Raw genomic sequence first — 20,953 nt, 5'->3', positions numbered from 1 at the left:
CTAAGTATAAACTAAGTGAACATGTGTACAGCAGTTGAGACTGTAAATTTAGACTTGGGCTAAGGTCGTGGCAACAAAACATCGATTGTCTCCTTGCTCTTCTCTTCTAAGATAACCACCCTGTCGATTATCATAGCTGCTTCCACTGCTTCGGGGCTCAGCGTGCAATGGTCCATGCTTGTGACAACTAATGCATGGGATGAGACGGTTATTCACAGGAGAATTGGTGACTTGGACTCACAGCTATTTTACAATTATCCCTACATTATTAATATATTTGGTATAACATCCACTAGGAATTGAAAGAGTAATAATTTGAATGAATTATCCTTATGCAAATGTAAGGCAATGTGTATTTAGGTACCCTAATGCATAATAATGCTCTAATTTTGTCTAATGTCAGGTGTGTTTCATACTAAAAAGTATCAGAAATACTTCTTTGACACTTTCAGGGACAAGGTTTACTCTACTTTTAAATATCACAATACTTCAGAAGAGCTAAAACTTTACAGCTATGGGACATTCCTTCACAGAGGGTCACAAGGAAGGGATGAGTCAATCAGGGAGCAGTATCGCTCCGATGAAGCACACAATATTCCTCCGGTTCCTTGAGGTTCATCAACCCCCAGTATCATGATCCCAGTCCTGTCTTTCACTGTGGGCTAGGTCAGAAAAGAGCTCACCACACATGGAATCCAGGGACAGAAATGGGCGTAGCAATACAAGGAGGGTAGGGGGAGGTGTGGAGAGAAGGGCAGGAAGGGAGAACCTATTTCAATGATCAGCACATAACCACACACCCCTCACCCCAGGAGTTGAACAAGAGAAACCATGGGGGAAGGGAGACAGCAGTCAGTGTAAGATATGAAAATAATAGTAATTTTTAATTTAGTAAGAGGTCACGAGGGTGGGACAGAAGAAAAAAAGAGGAGCTGATACAAAGGGCTCAAATAGAAAGCAAATGCTTAGAAAAAAGTGATGGTAACATGTACAAATATGTTTGATACAATCGGTGTAATAAAATGATCTTTTAATAAAAGTAAAACAAAATTGACATTTTAGGGAAAAAAATGAATTCACTAGTAGAAAATTTAGAGCAGACAGGAAGTCAATATATGTTGTAACAAGTGAAGGTTAAGGTTTTAAATGTATGTTTTCTGAGATCAAAGCAAGCAAAATAATATCAAGGCATCATCATCAAGAAGCAATATATAAGTACAAAGGAAGGATTTGAATTAGAAAAGCATTGTGTATTAAAAAGAAAGTGGCAGTTCTTACATATCTACTTACATGGAGGCTGATTGAGGCTAGGACTCTCATTGGAATAAATAAAATGTAAAAATAAATTCCAGTAACATATGACTGGATTAAATATATTCCAATTTGTCACACCCCTTTACCTGCTTCTACTAAAAGCTATTGGCAAGTAGAGAGTCCGACATTCTATTTTTCTCTTCTGACCATTATAAGACTTTGTCCTTATGATCTTGTTTACACTAAAGCCTAGTTACTACTGTAGATATGACCATCTGATAGACTTCTTTTTAAATTGATGTGGTAGTTAAATTATAGCGAAATAATTTAGGGACACAAAATGTTCGTTGTTAGGTGAGTCATTTAGATAAACTGTAATGGATTTACTTCTTTCATCTTTACAACTTTGATTCCAGGTTCGTTCACTTCAGCTACTCACTTGTCAGAACTATCAACTCATTCTAATTTTTCATTTTAAAATCCAGCAAAATTCCAACCCTGGACCTGTTCAGCCACTATTCTCTGCTCTACAACACTCATACAACTAAGTGTTGCTGAAGTTAAATCACAAACCAGGAAGATTGTTTCTACTGCATTTTATGACCTCTAATTGCAGTTCAGGCTTCAAAAAGCTCCTAATATGGACCTATAGTTTTCTAGTCAACCTTTTAAAATTCATTTGTCCATGATAGCTATGTTACCACCATTTATTTCACCAGGAACTTTATATTGCATTTTTTTGCTAAATAATAAATAATAAAAAAACAAATCCTTATCATTGAGTCTGCACCTATAGATATTGACCATACTGAACACAGATTAACTGTGCCACAAGTCTCCAGTCCTGAAATATTTACACAGGCAGACTGGCTGGTGGTTTCCAATCACTGACTCTTCAGTTAGCAGAGGAACATTTAACTACCGAGCAACCAGGGCACATGAGTCCTCTGCTGCTGTTGGGGGCGGTGTTAGGTGTCATCTAATCAATGTCAACTCAGAAAGGCCACCATGTGACAGAGCAGAACTGCTCCATAAGGCCAGAATTTTTAGGCAAGCAGATTTCCAAGCGTTCCTTCTCCTGAACACAGGGTGGGTGTGAATCACTGCTAAACAGCGCTAAAACTGAGCCAGCTAGCCTGTCTAAGCAACTGAAAAAGATTTTAATCCAAGCTTTCTTTGCCCCGTGTCCCTTTCTCCTTCTCTCAGATATGTGCACACCCTCTGCATCATGCTCACTTAAGACTGTAAAGATGCTTGTCCTCAGGAAGAAGACCTGTCCCTGATGTAAAACAAAGTTAATCTTTATAGTTAAAGGAATGAGAAGAATCTCTTCCAAAAATAAGAAAAATGTTTCTGAAACTGTTTGTGTATATTGTTTACCTGTGCAAAAAATCTCTGATTCAAAGTAATTCAATGATATTATGAGAAATTTACCTAGGACTCATTTGTAACTAGTGTAACCATACACTCTCCTGACTCATGTATTCATGTAAAAATCTCTATCCCCTTATCAGATGCTTATCAGACCACAGAATTTGATGTTTTACCAAGTTATGCCCTAGTTTCAGTTGTAGCAAATCCAATAATAAAATCGTGTCATTTCTCTCATTACAGTAGTTCTTATTTTGTATACTCTGATACCACCGTTAACTATTATGCCATCAGGACTCCTACCCCTTCTCCAGATAACCTAAGTCCCTACATCTAAGAGAAAATTAGGCTCGCTGTGAAAATTGTAAAATACTGTATTTGTCCAAATACACAAACTCATGGACCCTCTTACAACCACAGATCTTTTTCTTAGTCAAAATGCATATGCTTGCCTGATTTCTTTTTTGTGTGCAGAGCCAGTGAAGCACACACATACATGTGTAGATGTAAATGTATATATACATATATATACATAGACATATATAGAGCATATCTATATAAAGAAAGAGATAGAGTTTTACATTTATATCATGGCATGGACAAATAAGGAAGATCATGATAAACAGAGATTATCTTGAAATTATCCATGATTTCATTTTACTTGGCTCCTCAATCAACGCCTATGAAAAGAAGAGTCAGTTAATCAAATGACATATTGCACTAAACATATGTGTTACAAAGGACCTATTTAAAATATCATAAAGCAAATAAATCACCTGAGGATTAAGGTACACACCCAGGGTATTTTTTAATCATTTCCCATGCATGTGAAGGCTGAACAATGAATAAGGAAGATCAAAGAACAACCAATGCTATTGAAATAAGATGTTGGTGAAATATATGAAATACACTACCGACTGTCAGAAAAACAAACAAATCAGCTTTGAAAAAGATATGAGCAGAATGTTCCTTAGAAACAATGCTGGTGAGATTTTAGCTGAAATACTCAGACATGGCATCGAGAGGCCTGAGTGCCTATAAAGGAGAACATGCTTGTTCAAGTAGAAGGTCAATGACAAAGGGGAAGCCCCTCAGCGAGATAGATTGACCCCACGCCTGCAACAGAGGATGAACCATAAGGATGTTTGTGAGGATGGCGCAGGTCTGTGTTCTGTTTGTTTACACAGGGGTACTTGAGTCAGTCAGAACTAACTCACAGGTAAATAGTAACAATAACAGCAACACTTCAAAGCAATTACGAATTTAATCGTAGAGTCTAGCAAGTTTGGATTCTATGGGTCAGGACTTGGGCTGAAGACTTAGACAAGTTTCTGTTCCAAAGACTGTGGTTGCAACAACAGGTAGATGGCAGGGAAGAAAGAGTGCCTTCCTGGGACACCTACACTCTAAGGAAGCTCCCCTGTGTGAGGAAAAGCTGCTTGTTCTTTAGACAAATGGGACAGGATCCACACATTTAATGACTTAAGGTCATGGAAGAATGATGACAGCTCATCCAGGGGAGCTGATGGAAACAACTGTTGGTCTGTCTCTCTTCCTCAGATAAAATGGACACTCTGCACCTTGTTCCCTGGAAAAGGCTATAGAAAGCAGCCGCCTGCAAATGTATCCATTTTGTCACGTTCCCAGCTTCATCCTCCACCCCTGTCCATGAATAACTTGCCTGAAGAGCGAATGGCTCTTTGCATGCCTTAAGAATTGTGAATCGCCCTAGCTCAACCCTAATAAAACTTTGGGCTCTGAAGTGTTTGTGCTTCAGAGACTCCCACGGTTCAGCTATATCCTGTTGTCTTTTCTTTTGTACATGTTTTCTTATTTGCAGTCACACCCCTTTCAAACCCATTTGTAATGTAAGATGAAAGCTGGTCTTGCACCCCTGCAGTGGAAGGGTTAATCAAGTCAGATCATATCACGAAGGTGGTTACACTATAATATATGATGGAATAGTGATCAACCCAATGTCTGCCATAGCCCTGAAAATCATAGTCTAGCCAAATTGACACTTAGCATGACCACACAGTAAGGAGGACATCTGAATGCATAGCCTGTCACAGCAGGGTTTTCATTTGACTGCCTATTCTTCGCATCACTTTATTTTCTCTCCTAAGTGAGTGTCGACGTAGTACATTTCAACCTTTGCTGTAGATTAGAACCAGAATGTTTAAAAATATATACCGGTCTGAGGGCTTAGTCAGATCACCAAGCCAAACTCACTTCCACATGTTGATGCCGACTCATAGTGACCCTATAGGACAGAGTAGAACTTCCCCCTGGGTTCCCAAGACTGGAACACTTTGGGGGAGTAGAAATCCTGGGCTTCCGCCTTCAAAGAAGCTGGTGGCTTCAAACTGCTAATTGTGGTTAGAAGCCCAAGAGACAACTACTACGCCACTCGAAATTCTAACCCAGTTGGATTCATTCTTTTTGGCAGAGGGTGAAAAACCTAAGTATGTCAAGTTCAAACCCTTTCTCACTGGCAGCAATTGCTTAACAAACAGGGGCCCAGTCACCTTCAAAGCGATCGCATCACAATTTGATGCCTCCAAACAGTACTTGGTGAAGAACGGATACTTTCTGCTTTTGACAGAAAAACCATCACTTGTATGTGCTGATGTCCACACTGGATGCCGGGTAGCTGTGCCTCCCAGTACACCACCAGGGGATAAATTCACTCCTGGGAGGAGCTGGTTGCCTGCCCAAGTTGCCTGATTTTTATCTTCTGGTAAAAGGGGCTTCTGTGTGCAATTCCTCAGCTTCCAAGAGGATTTTCTATGCGTTTCTTCCTGTTCTTGTCTTACTTTGTGTAAAACAGCAGACCCCATCTGAGACTTACAGCATTGACTTTTACACAATCAAATTCTTTCCAAATTCCTCAAAGTTTCTGTTCCCTTATCTCCCACCTACACCCTTCCTCCCAAAGAAGAGTGACATGGGCCTTATTTGCTCTTTGTTTTGTGATAGAAAACTGGAAGGCACTTCTCACTGGTGCTTTTCTGTTTCATTGCCCCCAATCTGGAACCCAGTGATAACTGTAACTATGCCTTAAAGGTTTTTGCTTCAGTCTTTTTGTGCTGTTTTCTTTTTAAATAAAGTGAAAGAGGGGGGGGGTAGCTGGAAAATAGGTCTTTATAATGAAAGAAGAGGCATCAGAGATTACATATAGAATTTTGCTAGGCCAGTGACTTATTCAAGGCAAATACCTATTTTCAACAGTGACTATGCACATGGGCCTCTCAGATGACATACACAACATGGTAGTTAGATGAATTTCTGTCAACTTTGAAGATGTATGGAAGTATAGGGGTGGAATCCAACCTGTCAATCAGGTCAAAGACTGATCATGTTGCTTTGGGGTGTGGTCTTCTTATCAACAGTGGCAACTGAGAACCTTCCCTCTCTCCCTCTCCCTTTCTGCCCCTTTGCCTTCCTCATTACTGGCACTCTGCCACTGACCCTGAGAGCTACCAGTGCCCTGCCATGTTTCCCCTGACCTTTGAATTCACACAACTCTGCAACCACCAGCCTGTGATCTTCCAGCATTGTGCCTCACATTCTTGCACCACAGCCATGTGGATACATGGATTTGAAGGAGGACTTATGAACTAGCATTGGACCTATGGACTTGGGTTGGACTGGACTGGTATACATTCTTGATATATAATTACTTCTTGATATAAAGCTCTTTCTTATACATAACTAAGTGTCCCTTGTTGTTGTTTTTTTCCTAGAAAACACAGCCTATCACACCCAGGAATCAATTAGACTATATTAGTGGAAATAAAGAAATTTAGATATAATTTCAAGTTGAATTTTAAGAAAATTAAAATATGTCCACAAAAGTCAAAATTACAACCTTGACTATATGCCACCTGGATTTAAAGATAAATTTAAAAATAGGTTTCACACAGTGAACACTAATGATTGAAGATTACATAAATTGTGGGATATCATGATAGATACGACATTATGCCTTAGGGAGCAAAGGTCATTAAGAAGATAGGAAATAAATAAAAGTCCAAAGTGGCTGTCAGGAGACATTCTAAAAGTTCTGCTGGAATATAAAGAAACTAAACAAAATGGGGGGAAAACATGACAAAGTAAAAGCTCAACATATTATTATAATGGCAACCTTATAACTTTATAATTAAATGTGAAAAGACCTTGAAGACTAAGATGGGCTTGAACTATACCATGATATTTTCAGCACTCATGTATGTATGGACAAGGAATGAAGAATACTAGAACTGAAGATTCCTTTGAATGTGGTGTTGGTGGAAAATATTGAGTATATATGGACTACCAATGACAGAAGTAATCAGTCCTGGAAAAAGTTCAGACAGAATGAACATTAGAAAAGGGGATAGTTAGACTCCATATCTCATATACTTTGGATTTTTTAATTAAAAATCATTTTATTGGGGGCTCCTACAACAATCCGTACCTCAATTGTATCAATCATATTTGTACATATGATGCCATCATTCTTTTCTAGACATTTACTTTCTATTGAGGAGCCACGCCCTAAAGAAAGGCATTATACTTGGTAAAGTTAAGGATAATCAAACAAGAGGAAGACCTTCAACAGGCCAGACTGACACAGGACTGCAATAGTAGGCTAAATTATGGCAATAGTTTTAAATATGGTGCAGGATTGTGCAGGTTTCTTCTTCTTTTTAATTTTCTACATTATTAAAGTTTTATTTTACAAATCTTATTTAAACTTAATAAATTTGATTTAAGGAATTTCACGTCTTTCATTTAACATCCAAATCTTGTAAAATTTCATCCTCAAGATAGCCCTAATATCGCTTCTCAGCCTTTTGGCTAAGATCAAGTGAAGATAGTCCTAGTAAGAAAGAAATTATCCTTTGGTTAAACTTAGACCCACTTATTTATAATCATGACTCTAATCTTGTATCTACTCAAGAGAAAACATAGCACTATTGAGTGACTGTGACATTCTATGGAGAATCTTAATCTTTGATCACAACATTAAGAGCTCTTGATTTCAGTTCCACAAGCCTTCTTTGAAATTATCTGATCTTAGATTGTACATAGAGTTGCTATAAGCAAAGATTAATTTGACAGCACTAAATTACTACAAAAACCTAAATCTGTCCTACACCAAATTCACGTATGTAATAAGAACATTTAAGGTAATCATGTATGTATTTAAAGTGTAATTGAATTGATTATCTTAAAGCTTAATTTTAATTGAGTCTTTTGCAATATCTGATGTAATCATTAATTTCTTTTACTTGGACTTATTTCATTCTTCATCTTCTTTGACATATTCCTTTTTTGATTTTTCACCCATACACATCTCTTGGTTTTATTCTGAGGTAATTTTTTATATCCTTCTATGTACTGATGTTTCTAAGAGTTTCAATTGTTTCCATTTTTCTCTACTCAAATTACACATTTCCCCTGGATGATTAAAAATATAACTTCTATTATAACCTATTAAAATTAAATGGGAATCCCAGAGCACTTCATTGTGCTCATGTGGAACTTCTACATGGGCCAAAAGGCAGTCGTTCGAACAGAACAAAAGAATAGTGGGTGCTTTAAAATCCGGAGAATTGTGGTTCAGGGACTTTTCACCATACTTATTCAATACATATGCTGAGCAGATCATCAAAGCTGGGCGACATGAAGAAGAACATGCAGCATGATTGAATGAAGGCTGTGAACAGCCAAAGATATGCAAGTGACACACCCTTGCTGGCTGAAAGCCAGGAAGACCTGAGCGCTTGCTGAAGAAGATCGAGGACGGCAGCTTTCAGTGTCATATAAGATACTTTTTAAATAACTTGTGAATTACTTAAAAATTAACTAAACATATTTCAAAAATTGAATACTCTATATACATGGTAAGCATGCAAAATGAAATTATTGAAGCATATTTTAGATGCATACATAGGTTATAGATATTTTCATACCTCATGCATTATATTGCTCTTTAGTCATTTGAAAATTGAGTAACATAATGAATATTATCATTATCAATGTATGAAGACCAACAGTGATCTTTCAGTTTCATACACAGGGAGATAGCTAATGAAACTCTTATACATAATCTGTTTCTTTGCAACATTCCTCGAATTTGATTTATTTTTCTGATCTTTTACTTTGAGGTTAAACTAATCTTCTAATTACTCTGCTAATCTTGAGGTTTTATAATATTACTACCTTATTTAAATTCTTACTAGTCAAGATTTTCCAGGTGGTGCTGGTGGGTAAGCAATGTACAGATAACCACAATATCTTTGGTACAAACCCACTAGCAGCTCTGTGGGAGAAACTTGAAGCTAATTGAACTTGTAAAAATGATAGCCTCAAATGGAATGGACTCACAATGGCAGTGTTTTTTGCTTTTTGTTTTTGTTTTTCTGTTTTAGTGTCACCATGTTGTTATTGTTAGGTGCCTTGGAGTGGGTTTCAACTGACAGGGACCTGATGCATAACAGAACGAAAGCACAGACCTGGTCTGTTCCATCCACACAATCGATTCTATGTTTGAGCCCATTGTGACAGTAACTGTGTAAAGTCATCATATTAAGGGCCCTCCACTTTATTAAAAATGATGTCCTTGGCCAGTGAACTCTGAGTGTCGGAAGTGCGCTATATTAACAGGCAGGATTTTCGCTAACACCAGTAGAGCTTGCCTCGATGACTGCAGTTTGATAGTATTCGCTGCCACATGTGAAAAAAAAATGATGTCCTTCTCCAGGGACAGATCTCTCCTGACAACTTGTCCATAATATGCAAAATAAATCTAGCTATCCCCACCTCCAAGAAGGATTACGGGTGTGCTTCCTCCAAGATGGATCTGTGCGTTCTCTTGACAGTCTGTGATACTTCTCATATTCTTCGTCAGCATCATAGCTCAAATACATCGATGCCTCTCTGGTCTTCCAGATTCAATGTCCAACTTTCACATAACCACGAGGCAATGAAAAATACCTTGGCTGGAGTCAGGAGGACCTTGGTGCTCAAAGTAACACTGTGTTTGTCTGGCTACTTTAGAGAAACAAATCCACAGAAACTCAGGTATAAGAGAGAGTTTTATATAAAGGGTAAGTGCCCATTCCCATCAAGGAAATATCCCAACCCAGTACTGCCCAAGCCCACAAGTCCAACATTAACCCATATGTCTGACACCAATCTGCAAAGTCCTCCTCCGTCTCACAAAACACACACTATGATGCCAACTGCAGGAGGAGAGCTGAATAAGTGAAAGTGTATGCATCTCAGTGATGGCAGGGGTCTCCATCACCCAGGCTGCTCCAGCACCCAGGGTTGCATCAGAGTAGGTCCATGTGGCTTCTCCTCCAGGATGTCTTGCAGGAAGTGACCCTTGCCAGCTGAAGCAGGGAACTTGCTAAGGCAGCTGCACCCTGGTCCGACCATCACAAAGCGAGGCCCGAGAACTCGAAAGGCGAGGCTCACCAAAACATTTATCTGTCTGTCCTTCAGTTAACCCCACATGTGTTTTTATCAGACAGGTTGGCACAATAAAATTTAACTATATCAAACAGCTTGCTTTTCAACACTTTACAGAAGACTGTGCAACAGATTTACTCAATGCAATGGGTCGTTTGATGTCTTGGCAGCTGCTTTCATTAGCATTAATTTAAAAACATAAACCCTTGACAATTTCCATCTTTCTCCAGTTATCACAATGCTCTTCCTATAAAGTCTTAGAAACTCACAAATGCAGTTCTACCCTGTCCTACATGGTTGCTACAAGTCAGAATTGACTCCATGGTCGATAAACCTATTGGTCCATTTGTGAGGACCTTGGTTTTCTTAACACTGAGTTTTAGTGAATATGGAAGGTGGAAATTCTTGATTTCATCAATAAGTGCCTCAAGTCTTCTTCATTTTCAAGATGGTTTCATCTGCATATTACTACCTTCAATCCAGATTGCCATTCTTTTCCAACTTCTCTGATAATTTTCTCAGGATACAGATTGAATAATTATGGTGAAGAGATACAATGATAACTCACACATGTCCTGATTTTAAACCATTAGTACTCCCTTGTTCTTCCTCTAGGGCAAGGTACAGGCTCCACATGAGCAAAAATACGTGTTCTAGAATCCCCATTTTTCTGGACTATCTATAGTATTATAATTCACACAATTAAATCCCTTTACATAGTGAATATAAAACAAGTAAATACCTTTTTGGTATTCTGTTCTTTTGGCCAAGGTCCATCTGACCTCAGCAATGATCTTGTTTGTTCTATGAACTTTTCTGAACCCAGCCTGAACCTCTGGTAGCTCCCTGTCAGTGGATTGCTGCAACCAGTGTTGCACAATCGTCAGCAAACTTTTATTTCTGTGCACAATTAATTATATTGTTCTAAATTCTGTTGGAAAAAGAGGAGGGTATCTACTCCCATAAAAAGTTACAGTTTCTGAAACTCATAGGGTCAGTTCTACCCTATCCTATAGGATCACTATGGGTGAAATTGATGGAAGAGTTTGGTTGGGGTTTGGCTCTATAATTTTCTAATTCTATAGGGCCACCTATCTCTGGAATGGGAGTATCAATCTCTTTCTATCAGTAGGCCAAATAGCTTTCTTCCTTATTTCCTGGCATAGATGGGTAAGTGCTTTCAGTTCTTCATCACCTTGTTGACACAATGCTACCAGTTCCTGTAGTCTTGGTTTTGGCCAGTGCTTTCAGTACAGCTTGAAATTCTACCTTCAGCACCATTGGTTCTTGCTTATATGATACCTCCTGAAATGGTAGAACATCAATTAGTTTAGTTTTTTTAAGTTAAAATAGAAACATTTTATTATTTATAGTAAAATTATTTACATTATCTCTAATATTACCTATAACAACATGGGAATACTTGTTATTAAAATATGTAATGTGGACATTTGACTCTTAAAGCTAGGTATATTAATAATAACAATGAAAACTTTGACATACTTACCACCACTTATTATTTATTTTTCAGATCCTACTTTACCAAAAGGTAACTTATTACACATGCTTGAACAAGTGGGATAAGTATAGTATGTATATGTAGGTATAATCTATTAGCTATTGGATTACATATTTGAAAAGAGAAACCTTGAGTGTTTTCTTTTTCTTCTTTATTGCTTAATGTTTGTGTTTAGTGTTGTATTGTTTAGTGTTTATTGCTGTCATTTAGAAATATTTTGGGGGGAAACATTTAATTATTTTTAATTGCTAATTCTGACAGTTGTCACTACTAAGAAGGACAAAGGGATCCTTATTCTGAAATAGTTGTTTTTGGCACAGTGACTTTGTGTATATTTTTTCATCCACTTTGGATGCTTCCTACATCGTTCAATATTTGGCCTATAGAATCTTATAATATGGCAAATCGAGGCTTGATTTTCTCTTTATTTCTTTTGGTTTAAGATATGCTGAGCATATTCTTATTTTGGGGTTTTCTAATTGTAGAGCAGTGCACATTTCATTATAATATTTTATATTATCCTCTTCAGCTGTTCTTTGAAATTATCTGTTCAGCTTTTTCAATTCATCATTTTTTCTATTTGCCTTAGCTATACTATGATTAAGAATCTCATCTAACACACGCTTTATTTTTTACTGACTTTTTAATGACCTTTTAGTTTCTTCATGCTTGATGTTGGTTCTTTTGGAGGGGTTAATCATTTTATTGGTGACTCATACAGCTCTTATAATCCATACATATATCCATTGTGTTAAGCACTCTTGTACATGTGCTGCCATCATTTTCGAAACATTTTCCTTCTACTTAAGCCCTTGTTATCAGCTCCTCAATTATGTTTGATGTTGTTGATGTCATCGACAAATTCTTCAGTTTTTAGTGTTTAATGCACCAAATCTGTTGTTGAGGTGTTCTGAAATTCAGGTAGGATATACTCAAGGTTGTAATTTGGCTCTCACTGACCTTTTTGAATTTTTTCTACTTCAATCTGAACTTACATATATGAACAACTGATTATCTGTTCCATAGCCAGTCCCTGGTCCGAAGATCATCCAACAATGATCATGCCAGTATATTACTAGGGAGCCATCAGAGGTTCAGGCCAGATTCAGAAGAGGCTATGGAACAAAGGCCTTCATTGCTGATGTCACATGCATTGTGGCTCAAAGCAGAAAATACTAAAAAGATGTGACTTTGCATAGTCGACTGCGTGGACCATAATAAACTATGGATAAGCTGGAGAAAAAGAGGAATTATAGAACACTTAATTGTGCAAAACTGTAATGCTGAACAGGCAGTTGTGCAAACAGAATGAGAGAATATTGTATAGATTAAAATCAGAAAGGTATGCATCAGGGTTGTATCCACACACCATACCTGTTCCAATTTATGCTGAATAAAGAATCAGAGAAGCTGGATTAGATGAAGACGAGTGCAACATAAGGACTGAGGAAGGCTTATTAGCAACCTTGCTTGATGAAAGTAAGAAAAAATTGAAGCACCTGCTGAGGAAGATCAGGAATTACGGTCTTCCATATGGTTTAGGACTCAGTGTAAAGATAACCAAACTTCTCACAAATGGACCAAAAAGTAACATCATGATACATGGAGAAAAGTTTGAAGTTGAATACACAGTCAATACTCATGAAACAGCAGTCAAGAGATCAAAAGACACATTGCATTGGGGAAATCTGCTACACAAGAACTCTTCAGAGCAACCGTTCTCAACCTGTGGGTCGCAACCCCTTTGGGGGCTGAAGGACCCTTTCAAAGGGGTTGCATAAGACCATAGGAAACAATATACAACAAAAAACAACAACAAATAAGATAGGCTGGATGAACAATCTGGGGGAGAAAACCATGGGACCGACAGTCCAGGGTGACATGGGATGGGGGGAGGTGAGGCGAAAGGAAGTGATGTTAACAAATCCAGGGACAAGGGAACAACAAATGATCCAAATTGGTGGTGGTGGTGGGTGTGTGAGGCCTGATAGGGCATGATCAAGGGTAATGTAACCAAGGGGAATTGCTGAAGCCCAAGTGGGGACTGAGCATGATAGTGGGATAGGAGGAAAGTCAAGGGAAATAGATGAAAGAGCTGGAAGGCAAGGGCATTTACATAGGTCTAGATAAAGGCATGCACATGTTCAAATGTATTTATATATGAGGATGGGGAAATAGATCTATGTACCTATATTTATAGGTTTAGTATTAAGGTAGTGGAAGGACATAAGGCCTCCACTCAAGAACTCCCTCAATGCAAGAATACTTTCTTCTATTAAATTGGCATTCTATGATGCTCACCTTCCCAACAAACCACTGAAGACAAAGCGGGTGAATAAGCAAATGTGGTTAAGAAAGCTGATGGTGACCAGATATCAAGAGATATAGTGTCTGGGGTCTTAAAAGCTTGAGGGTAAACAAGCGGCCATCTAGCTCAGAAGTAACAAAGCCCACATGGAAGAAAGCACCAGCCTGTGTGATCATGAGGTGCAGAAGAGATCAGTTATACGACATCAAAGAACAAAAATCATATCATTGGATGCACACCTCTATGATGCAATTGCTGAAGACAAATTGGTGCATAAGAAAATGTGGTGAAGAAAGCTGATGGTGCCCAGCAATCAAAAGATATAGTGTCTGGGGTCTTAAAGGCTTGTAGGTAAACAAGTCGCCATCTAACTCAGAAGCAACAAAGCCCACATGGAAGAAGCACAGCTGCCTGTGCAATCACGAGGTGTCAAGGGGATCAGGTATAAGGCATCATTAAAACCAAAAATGTCTTACCATAGTGAATGAGGTGGGGAGTGCAGAGCAGAGATCCAAAGCCCATTTGTCTGCCACTGGAGGTCCCGTTGCAGAGGGCTCTAGGGGAGAAAATGAGCCAGTCAAGGTGTGATGTAGCAATGATGAAAAATACAACTTTCCTCTAGTTCTTAAATGCTTACCCCCACTCTCATGATCCGAATTCTACCTTGAAAGTCTGGCTAGACCAGAGGATGTACACTGGTACAGATAGGAACTCGAAACACAGGGAATCCCAGGCGGTTGATGCCTCTAGGACCATGGGTGTGAGTGGTGATACTGGGAGGGTAGAGCGAGAGTGGGTGGAAATAGGAAACCGATTACAAGGATCTACATGTGACCTTCTCTCTGCAGGACAGACAACAGAAAAGTGGGTGAAGGGAGACGTCAGACAGGGCAAGATATGACAAAATAATAATTTATAAATTATCAAGGGTTTATGAGGGAGGGGGGAACAGGAAGGGAGGGAGGGGGAAAATGAGGAACTGATGCCAGGGGCTTAAGTGAGAACAAATGTTTTGAGAATGATGAAGGTAATGGATGTATAAATGTGCTTTACACAATTGATATATGTATGGATTGTGATAAGAGTTGTATGAGCCCTTAATAAAATGATTTTTAAAAAATTTTAAAAGACCTTCAGAAAAAAAGTATTTCCGATGGTCTTAGAAACTGAGACATCAGGCAGGTCCACCCACATGCAGTACACAAATGAGTACATGTTTCGAGACAAAATTTCATTTATTTGTAGTTAGATATAAATATTTCAGAATATATAATTACATATTGTTTCTGTGATTAACCACTATGCTTTAAATATGTTCAATTTGTAACAATGAAAATGCATCCTACATATCAGATATTTACAATATGATTCATAACAGTAGCAAAATTACAGTTATGAAGTAGCAACAAAAATAATTTTATGATTGGGGGTCAACACAACATGAGGAACTGTATTAAAGGCTCATAGCATTAGATAGGTTGAGATTCACTGCTTTAGAGTGTTAAAAAGCAAGAATATTACATTGAGGATTAATATACACCTGACCCAAGCCCCATAGTATTTTCAACTGTATCCTATGCATATGAAAGTTTAATCTTGAATAAAGAAGACTAAAGTAATATCAGTGCATTTGAATTGTGATGCTAGAGAAGAATACAGAAAATACCATGCACTCTTAAAAGGACAAAGCAGGGAAAAGTATGACCAGCATGATCCTTAGTGGCAAAAATGACATTTTTGGAGATTTTTCCAGGAGAGACCAGTCTCTGGAGAAGGACATCATGCTTGATAAAGAAGGGAAGAAAAAAGGAATGCTCTCAAAGCGATGGATTGACACAGTGACTGCAACACTGGGCTCAGGCCTAGGGACAATTGTATGATGAAGGAATGTGCAGTGTTTCTTTCTGTTGTGCATACGGTCAAGATGGGTAAGAAATGACTTGCTGGCACATAACAACAACAACTTTTAGTGGTTGGTGTGTAAATTTGAATAACAGTTGTATTGATTAGGTTTCCTTGAATTCAGATAGACATCATGCTATCACAGACAGCCTTGTTGTACTTCAAGATATATCTAGATGTGTCCTTTTGAAGACTATGTCATTCCTCTTGATTGTGTCCGTCTAGCCTAGTAAACCATATGATTTTCTGTTTCAAAATGGCCAATACCAGTCCACTTCATTTCACTAATACCTAGACTATCGATCTTTAAGCATTTCATTAAATTTCCTATATTAATTCTTTGCACAACCCAATTTCAGCTGTTAATTAATGTTGGCAGCTGTTTCTTCCCATTTTAAGTTATACCCATCAGCAAATGAAGTTCCCCAAAGTTTTGCTCCTGCAAGCTTTACTTTCTCCATGCCATTATGACCAATTTTACTTTGAGAAGTTATCTCTTCCTCATTTACATCCGTTTTTCCCATTTACTTATTAAATGCCTTCTAACCTGAGAGACTCAGCTTCTGGTACTGTATCGACAGTTTTTTGCTTCTATCTATTAGGTTTTCAGTAGTAGAAAATATTGCAATGCTACCCATAGGGCTTTTCCTGAGGGAGTTCAGTGGCTAATTTCTCTGAAGTCTATAGCCTATGTCTCCCCTATAGTCTGTTCTTAGTCTAAGTTCAGCTGTGGGTCACCTTGCCGATATTTGAAATACCATTGACTTCTACACCACAGCAGCACACAAGCCACCAAAGTATGAAAAACTGACAGCCAATTGTTGGAGTTCCACCAGAGTTTTCAGAATTTTCTCAATAAAATTTTGTTTTATGTAAACCTCACCATAAATTTAAGCTAGTTCCCCTTATGCCAACTCCCTGAATACTCGATATATAAGATTCTAAGGAATTTATTCACTTATTCATCTCGTTAACTCTGGTTTAATAATATGTTTTATTTTCTCTGCTACATGCAAATATACTTTACACAGAATACTTGTCTGGTTCTTCTTTTTGTCTGATTCCCTGCATAGCCAAGGGAAATAAAGGAAAAATCTAGAGAAAGAACAGAGGCCCCTGGGGTTACAGAGAAACAGAGCAGAGCTGTTTCATTGCACAAAATTCTCTAGAAACAAAACAAAGAGGCAGCTGATGACATACAAATTCACTGGAGGGAACCAAAGTGTCCTTTGCAATAAAATGATAAAAGCTGAGACATTTCTGCAAGGAGCAATAAAGTATTTTATGAAATCATGTGAATAAAATTGGATATGTCAAGTAGGTTCAGCATATCACTTATTTAATTTGAAAATTTATAACTATAATCATTTTTGAGGGTGCTTCAAAAAGATCACGGGAAAATGGAATGAAAAGATAATTTTAAATGTTTATAAACTTTTGATGCCACACACACACACACACACATATTTTTCAAGAAATACATATTTACACAATAAAATATAGTCTCAACTATGTCCAGTTCATAAAAAGTAATCATTTAGTAATTTTTATGAAGATTGTGGCAGTTAAGAACAGAATGCATTGGACATAATTGTCGGCACACTAAAATAGAACATCTATAAATTGTCAGATATGATGTTTAAAGTATAGTAAGTATAAACAAAATTCATATGCTTCTCAATACAACTTTAAGATTAGTCTTTCCATAGAATTACTTGTGTTTTCATAATAAAATGCCAAATAAAATATCCCTTACTATTTTTATAATAATCCCTTTTATTGAAGTAATGCTTCTAGTTTCCAAAGGAATACACGTAATATGAGTAAAACTACCGATAGACTGCTACTACATCAATGTACTTTTGGAAGACATAGGGTATCACCAGAGAATTTTGTTTAGAGAGTCTGATGAAGAAGAAAATCTTACCAGCTATCAAGGCCACCTTGATATCCCTTAGCCCTGCATGCACATCAAGCATGTTAAAAGGTTCCCATGTGCACAAGAGTCTTGAAAAAGTCCACTAGACTAGCTAGGACTTTTGAAATATATAGTCCCAAGATGTTGTCATGGATAAATGCACATGTTCCCTCCTGAGGGAGATATTTCATATATGTAATTTTGTATGGGATCAGGCTGAGCAATGGGGGAGGAGATCTCTCTTTCTGTAGCTCTGTCCTGTTTATATGGAGCATAGAGTATCATGACCCTGTAAACTTCAGTAGAAATACAATCTATTCTATACTCAAGAAAGCATGCTTTTCACATGGAAATGCATGACCTGAGGCTGATTCATTCACAGGCATAAACTTGTTCGTGCTTTACATTCTAGGTTTCCACAGGATCAATTGGGTCTATTGCTGCAGAAAACTCCATGACAGTCATATCAAAGATTGTCTTAGGGGAAATCCTCATGGTCATGATGAAACACAAGAATAGATGTGTTGAGCCCGCTGAGGTAAGAATTAAAATTTTTTTTTAAAAAGCAAAAGTGGCATAGGGGAAAAAGCTACTGTATACAAACATTTTAGGGGTGAAGACTGTGTAGTATGGAAGAGACCAGACCAAAACCAGGGATGTACATGGTAGACAATGGTGGAGGAGGGCGGAAAGGAAAACAAAAGGATGAATATAAGGAAGAAAAGGGGAGCGGGGGCATGGGGCATTAATCCACCCAAGGGGAGGATATTGTTTATATCTCCACAGGGAAAGTGAGACCAGACTTCAACCCAGTGCCGCAAGGTGTGAATGCAATATCCCGGCGTGGAGGAGGGAACCAGTGGAGAGGTCTAAGAGACTGGCCCCAGCACCATAAATTAAGTGGATTCCTGCCGCTCCCCCGAAAAGAATTTGTTCCAAAGGACGACATTGACTCTGCAGCTCCGGGAGATGAATATATCTGATCAGAGCACACAGGAGCAGAAAAGGGGCAGGAGAAGAGAGTGGAGCACAGCCTGGCCCACCAGGCCATGAGGATGATGTTCCTGAGTAGAGCAGCCAGTCCACAGAGAGAACAACATGGCTGGCCCCACTATGAGAAATGATGCCAATCAGTGACTAAGGGCGATACAGGGGACTGCACCGGAGACACAGGGTGGGAATTGCACCTGACCTGATCCCACCACACCGAGGCAAATCACTGGGGGAGTGCAGCAGAACAGCAAGGGAATGGAGTGGCAAGGTCCCCAGGGAATGCTGAAAGTGGACTTTGGGGCCAGGGTGTGGTGCCCCAACAGACTGGACTGGAAAACGCACCTAAGGGCTAGCAAACGATCCCTGAACTAACTACAAGCTTTTCTCTTGTGAACTGCTTTGTTCTGTTCTTTGAGAGTGGTTTGTTTTTGTTGTTTTGTTGTCTGGTTGTATACTGTTGCTTTGTTTTCCTCTGTCTTGTTTTCGTGCATGTTAGTGTCTCCACAGGTCTGTCTGAATAGGACAGGCTGGATGAACTATCTGGAGGAAAAACAATGGGGCCGACAGCTCCGGGGGGACTTGGGGTGGGGGGCTAGGGGGGGTAAGGAAGTGGTGTTAACAAACACAGGTACAAGGGAAAAACATGGGACCCAAAATGGTAGAGAGGGGAGAGTGGCAGGCCTGGTGGGGAACGATCAAGAGTAAGGTTGCTTAGAGAAGAGGTATACTCTAGCCCAGGTGGCGACGAAGCATGGTAGTAGGGCAGGAGGAAAGTCAAGGGAGACGGAGGAAAGAGCTAGGAGTCAAAGTGCATTTATGGAGGTCTAGACAAAGACATGTACATGCAAATATATATAGGAGGATGGGGAAATAGATCTATGTGTCTATATTTATAGGTTAAGTATTAAGGTGGCGGAAGGACCTTGGGCCTCTACTCAAACACTCCCTCAATGCATGAATACTTTCTTTTATTAAATTGGAACTCTATGATGCTCACTCTCCCGACACAACTGCTGGAGCCAAAGGGGGTGAACAAGTAAATGTGGTGAAGAAAGCTGATGGTGCCCGGCTATTAAAAGAGATAGTGTCTGGGGTCTTATAGGCTTGAAGGTGAACAAGCGGCCATCTAGCTCAGAAGCAAAAAAGCCCACATGGAAGAAGCACACAGGCCAGTGTGATCACGAGGTGCCAACGGACCAGGTATAAGGCATCATGCAAAAATATATATATGTGTGTGTGTGTATGTATATATATGTGTGTGTGTGTATGTATGTGTATATGTATGTATATATGTATATATCTGTGTATATATATATATACCATATTAAATGAAGGGGGAAGTGCAGAGTGGAGACCCAAGGCCCAAGTGTCGGCCAATGGAGATCCACTCATAGAGGGGTTTAGGAGAAGAGATGGGTTAATTAGAGTGCGAGGTAGTACCAATGAAGAACAAAGCTTTCCCCCAGATCCTGGATGCTTCCTCCCCCCAACTACCATGATCCGAAGTATACCTTGCAGGTCTGGATAGGGCAGAGGCTGTACACTGGTACATATGAGGGCTGGAGGCACAGGGAATCCAGTGTGGATGATATCTTCAGGACCAAGGGTGTGAGGGGCGATGCTGGGAGAGTGGAGGGTGAGTGGGTTGGAAAGGGGGAACTGATTACAAGGTTCCACATGTGACCTCTTCCCTGGGAGAGGGACAGCAGAGAAGAGGGGGGAAGGGAGACTCCGGTTTGGGCAAGATATGACAAAATAACGATGTATAAATTACCAAGGGCACATGAGGAAGGGGGGAGAGGAGAGGGAGGGGAAAAAAAAGAGGACCTGATGCAAAGGGCTTAAGTGGAGAGCAAATGCTTTGAGAGTGATTGGGGCAGGGAATGTATGGGTGTGCTTTATACAATTGATGTATGTATATGTGTGGATTGTGATAAGAGTTGTATGAGTCCCTAATAAAATGTTAAAAAAAAAGAAAAGAGGAGAAAGAAAATGATTAGGGAAAAGAATGTACAGATGTGCTTTATACAATTGATGTATGTATATGTATGGACTGTTATAAGAGTTGTATGAGCCCCTAATAAATTGTTTAAAAAAAAAAAGAACAGATGTGTGAGAAGCAGATGGGTACCCTATTAATATTGTTTGTCCAAATATAATTCAAGACTAAAGGCACATATAACTATAGTTTCTACCTCCCAAACTTTACTCTCAAAGAGTGTTT

At 38.9% G+C, this 20,953-nt stretch overlaps 1 non-coding gene and 1 pseudogene across 1 annotated transcript; one reads left to right on the top strand and one right to left on the bottom strand.

Moving 5' to 3' along the window:
• Window positions 1–7,553: 7,553 nt before the first annotated feature.
• Window positions 7,554–7,682, bottom strand: LOC142423634 (small nucleolar RNA SNORA25). The gene has a single exon (XR_012779242.1). It is a non-coding gene; the product is annotated as a small nucleolar RNA SNORA25 (small nucleolar RNA).
• Window positions 7,683–9,209: 1,527 nt separating this feature from the next.
• On the top strand, window positions 9,210–9,350 carry LOC142423604 (small nucleolar RNA SNORA62/SNORA6 family; annotated as a pseudogene).
• The last annotated feature ends 11,603 nt before the right edge of the window (window positions 9,351–20,953 follow it).

This window comes from Tenrec ecaudatus, chromosome 12, assembly GCF_050624435.1.
Source record: "Tenrec ecaudatus isolate mTenEca1 chromosome 12, mTenEca1.hap1, whole genome shotgun sequence".
NCBI classification, from domain to species: domain Eukaryota; kingdom Metazoa; phylum Chordata; class Mammalia; order Afrosoricida; family Tenrecidae; genus Tenrec; species Tenrec ecaudatus.
The sequence above is the reverse complement of the archived record's forward strand: the minus strand, read 5'-3'. Positions and strand labels throughout refer to the sequence as shown.